Raw genomic sequence first — 5,327 nt, 5'->3', positions numbered from 1 at the left:
AATTGTACTAGGGATGCTGAGATGCCAAGTTACTGAAAACTCTTGCCTTTTATAGCAAGGTGATAGAAACCCACTTCAAGGGGAGTGCATGTGCTGGTTATCCAAATTTTATACATCACATTCAGTTTAAATACTACCAAAGTTTCTTTTTTGAAATGTTCTTTCCTCCTGATGATGTATCTTCTCTCTAGGATGGGATCTTGGAAAAGGGGGCTACATAGAATCCTTTTTGTAAGCTACCTATGCTTAATAACAAAGAGCTTTAAATGGCTCCCATTTTGAATTTGACATTCAAGAAAACAGTACTGTATATCTTTACCTCTATGCTTACTTAGAATCTCATGTTTTTATTTCTAGCACTAAAGTTAATGTCACTTATGCCTACATTCTCATGATTTTCCTAAGCAGAGGTTACATTTTTATGATCTTGATTTTTGAATCTGTTTAAAATGTTGTTCTCTTCCCTTTAGCAGTCTGTGATTCCACGTCTTATCATTGATCTATACGAGTTTGGGTGGCCTTTTCAGTAGGGGTCAACTAAAAGGCACATGAATCTCAGAGATCTGGCAGTGACATAATTTTATTTGTCTTAAAAATAGAAAAAAAATAAATCAGTTTAAGCAAAGAAAGCACAATTTATGAAAAAAACAGCTAATCTTTGCAAAAGTATAAAATGCTGTTTAAATGTCCCTTTTGGGATATGATCTGACAGAAGTTACCTATGGGACTGGAATATGGGAGATGAGATATATCATTCACTATGGGAAAAATGCGCCTTTTAAACAGACACTTGTCATAACATTGGACAATGTGAGCAAAGGAAATAATTTACATTATGAAGAGCTCAACAAACAAATCCTGTAAATAATACATGCTGAAGAGCAACACGCAGCTCCAGCAGGGCTTTGCTCAGTGAGGCTCTGTTTAAAACATTTATTGGAGGCATATATTACAGTATATCACTTACTGGCTGGAAGCCATGCAATATGTGTCTTTACAAAAAAAATTACCTTGTAATATGAGCCCCTCCAAGGCATAATTATATAATAAAGTTCTTATTGGGAAAACTGGAAGTAGGCCAAGCCTTGTCCAAATATAGTGAATGTCAGAGCCAAATTTATTATCCTTAGCTATTAACAGGAGAAGGCAGGTTTTGTTTACCAAGCCTAATTCTCTCCTAATTACAACCACTATAAAATAATTACTATCCATGGGATAACAACACAAGACAGAGTGACTAACAGAAGAAACTGCAGGGGTTAGAAAACAGAGTGCAATCCTGTGTCATTTTGAACAGCTTGTGTACTGCCATGAACAAATTAACGGACTTCATTAAGGAATTATATTTTAAGAGTGGCTTTGCGGTGAAGCAGTAAAGCAATTAATGCATCTTATTTGGTCCTAGATCTGAGTTGCCGTGCAGTTTGAGACAGCAACTAAATTTTTTTTTCTTTTAATTTTTGATGTATCAGGTTTAATAGGATTACAAGCACATTACTGGGCAAGACAGTTAATGAGTATAGAGAAAAACCTCTGTTTGGGACAAATGATCTGCGGCCCCTGCTAACTTGTTCTGTCTTTATGAGCTGATTTCTTACCATGGCGATTTTAATAATCTACTAAAGACAAACGCCAACTTTTATCTAATTCCATTTCACAACCTGCCCTTATGTCCTCGACTCAGTTGGATCATGCTTTTGATGAAAGGGCTATTTTTCAGAAAGGGCAGAGTATTCTGTGTCTCTATTTGCGCCACAAAATTGGGAACTTGAAATATTATTTCAATATTTCATATTTGCCTTCCACACAAATCAAAAATGAGTATTATGTAGTTGAAACATGATGCCTCATTAGGTTCTCAATGTCGCCAGTTCCCACGTTCCCTCACCTCTTCCATCTCATCACAGAGCTCCCGCGATGGAAGGAAACCTTGCTGCAGATCTGTGAACCCTGGAAAAGCATGCATTAGGATCAACCGCGGTTCTTACTACCTGTCCAGGATGGCCAGGGTGAAAGGCCAGGCTGTGCTGGGCTGTGTCTTCTCTCTCCACTCTTACTCTCCAAAGCCCATTCACCTCATAGTAAGAAAGATGGTCCTGTTTTGGTGACTTGGTGAAAACCTACAAACTCAGCACACACACTTGGGGAGTTGGTTTTAGATACTGTTTTTAATAGGCCTCCAGATGGCCACATAAAAGCAAAAGGATTATTATAGCAACTCCCAGCTGGGCCATTAGAGATAAAGGTGGGCCAGAGTTTTCTTTAAAAAATTCTTCTTTTGAGGAGTACATGACCTGTTCCTAGGAGGAAAAGAAAAAAATCTTAAGAATAAAAGTAGGGGGAGAAATTCTAAATCCAGAAATTCAGTTTTGTATTGTATCTGCCTCTATCAATGTTACTTTATGCAAATCAACTCACTTGATTTAAAGTTAGAATTACAAAATGTAATCTTAGTTCTTTTCAATAATGCTATGGCAGGCTTCAGGTTTTTTATTTCTCCTTTCCTTTTTTATTCTCTAGATACTGAACATTTCTACAGGGAAATAAAGTTAAGAAAGGAATAGGCAATAAAGAGATTCAGGAAAAACTTTTCATGTGGAAAAAATGTCCTGTCTCAAATATATATATATATATATATATATATATATATATGTATTGCAAATGGCTTTTGAGCTGTGAGGTTGAAGGAGGACATGAAATGAAGGTCCCCCAGTGGCTGAACACCTCCTCATTGTACAATCAAAGGAAAAGCATTGAACGCCCCCTTTCTTTCCCCGCGGTCAGAATCCACAGTGGCTCAGAGGTTGGAAACAGGGCTGGCTGCTTCACTTGGCACAGCCATGCACTCTGCTTTCCTCCATGCTCCTTTTCTAGATATTTCAAAACTGCCCCTCTATGCGCAGGTCACCATATTGTTCAAAGATTTCTTTTAGGGTCTCTGCTTACACTCACTCACACCACACAGGTATGCATTTGTTTGCCAGGAAAATGGTTATCCCCAAGAAGCAGGTATGTTTCTCTCCAGTCCTGTTCAACTTCCACTGTGAGTCAATTCCTCCCAGATTCCGTGGTTAGCTGGTTGGTGTGCCCTACTTTGAATTGAGTCTTTTCATCTTTTCGTGTGTCTCCTTGGGAATCTTGGTGAGAAGTTAGAGAGGACAGTTTGAAGAATTACTATCATAGTTTTAATGTTGGAAATACAAAGAAAGATGTAAGAGCCAAAGTGTGTAATGACTGAGAAAATATGGAACCATTTTGGCATTAAAGCAACTCTGCATATAATGGGAAAAAAAAGAATTACTATCCACTTCCCATTTTAACAAGAAGCATCTCTTACAAGTTTCATTCTTATTATTTTGAAATCTTTCAAATATCTAAAATTAGACAGATTAACAAATACCCACATATTCACTCAGATTTAATAATTGTGACATATGATCAGAAGTTTTAAATATTTGCTTCTTGGTTCTTTATTCCAATAAATCATTGCAAAAGGAATGAGGACTGCTTTGTTCCCAGAGGTGATGCCACAAACCTCTCTCAGCATCACTCCACCCTTCTTCTGGGAACAAACTAATCTTAAAATAGGTGTATTGCTTTCATATCCAAGTTTATGCTGACTGCATATGTTTGTAATGTTCCATTGTTTTCTCATTTTAAATTTACATGAATGCTAGATTCGAATTTTGAAACACTATTGTATTTTCAACATATATCCTTGCTCATGCACACAGAATTAACTCATTTATTTTAATTGCCAAATAAGCTTTCATTGCCACTATGACTATAAGATAATTCATTGTTCAAAAGAGAATAAGGTCTTCGATATTATGCAATATAGTGGATGAAAAACAACCCATTATTTTCTCTGAGGTGCTTTCAATTTGATACTAAGAATAATAAGGATATTGTGTTTGTTTGATTGTTCAAAATAATGATTTACAGGGCTACAAAATGTGAATGACAACTCTAAGTCTTTCCAGCAACTCACATTCCTATATGGAAGAACTCATCCTGCACTAATTTTAATGAGGTAAATATAGAGAGACTATGTTGGTGTGGCCATGAGGGAAAAAATTAGATAGAGGAAGAGAAGGGATATTTGTTTGGATCCTAAGAGCAGAGATGAGAACCATCAGAGACAATGAACAAATTTGCTGGTCCTGAGAATTCCAACATTACTGACCACATCCAGTTATTATGATGTCAATGGGCAGACACAGCAGATGGTCAAGGACCTAGCAGTGCATTGTGTCCATGGCTCAGGTAGTTAAAGAGACCATAGAATGAATTAGTGAGATGCACTTGAACGTTCTGCCGTCTCAATGTACTGCCTGCTGAGCTATAACTTCTGTGACCAGTAGCATCCACCTACCCTAGCATTAAAGGCTGTGTCTTTTCTTCAAGCTTCCTGCGTAGACAGTTAAAGAGTGTAAATTCCATTTTAAAAGTAAATGCAACTATGAATTTTAAATGGTACAGTGCTACTCAGTGTCAAGAGAAGCAAAGTTTGTTGACTCAAGGTCACTAATACCCATTTACCAGATCAAGTGCAGAATGTTGCATGGTGAGGCATCATTTAATAGGAAGCTAGGAATGGCAGCATTAAGGCCATTATCAGCGGCCTCTGATCTTAGAGAGAATAATATTTCAATACACCTGTTCACTAGGGTCAGCGTTATGCAGAGACAAAGTAAACATGCACCTTTCAAGTACATTTCAAGGAACACCGGGCATAGCCAGCCTTGCAGAAATCTCTACTCCACCAACCTGCCACAAGAACCAAAATTCCCATATTTAGAGTCATTTTTCTGACTTGAGGCATTTTATGTAGAAAAAATCTATGACACTAGATAAATCAGTTAAGTACTAAGTAACTGGCTATGCCTTTGATACTCATTAAAACTTTAGTGAGACTTGGGTCTGGAGATATGACTCAACTGATAAGATTGTATATTGCTCTTCCAAAGGATCAGAGTTCAGTTCCTTGTCCCCACATCTAGTAGGTCTCAAATCAATAGCTCCAGGGGATCTAACATTCTCTATTGGCATCCACAGGTGCCCTCATACACATGCTATAAAATCATAGGGGCGCACATGATTGAAAAATGAAACAAAAAATGAAGACCATTTGGTGATCTACAATATCAGAAAAAAATGCTAGAATAGTTAAGTATTTTATTTTTGTGGGTAAAGAGGAAAAAAGATTAAATTTTACACACATACACATATAAAAACACCTGGTAAGATTGTGTGTCTACATGTGTAAGCATATGTGTGTGTTTATGAGGGTGATTTCATGAACATAGGTGCAGAGATTACAGGTG

General features: G+C 37.1%; 1 long non-coding RNA gene across 1 annotated transcript; it reads right to left on the bottom strand.

The window, feature by feature from the left end:
* Nucleotides 1-2,148: 2,148 nt before the first annotated feature.
* Nucleotides 2,149-4,975, bottom strand: LOC143272697 (uncharacterized). Its single transcript, XR_013050316.1, has 2 exons — nucleotides 4,706-4,975; nucleotides 2,149-2,300 (listed from the first exon to the last, which is right to left on the bottom strand). It is a non-coding gene; the product is annotated as an uncharacterized LOC143272697 (long non-coding RNA).
* Nucleotides 4,976-5,327: the final 352 nt, after the last annotated feature.

The sequence above is a fragment of the Peromyscus maniculatus genome, chromosome 4 (genome assembly GCF_049852395.1).
Source record: "Peromyscus maniculatus bairdii isolate BWxNUB_F1_BW_parent chromosome 4, HU_Pman_BW_mat_3.1, whole genome shotgun sequence".
Taxonomy (NCBI): Eukaryota; Metazoa; Chordata; class Mammalia; order Rodentia; family Cricetidae; genus Peromyscus; species Peromyscus maniculatus.
This window is presented reverse-complemented; position numbering and strand designations above follow the sequence as displayed.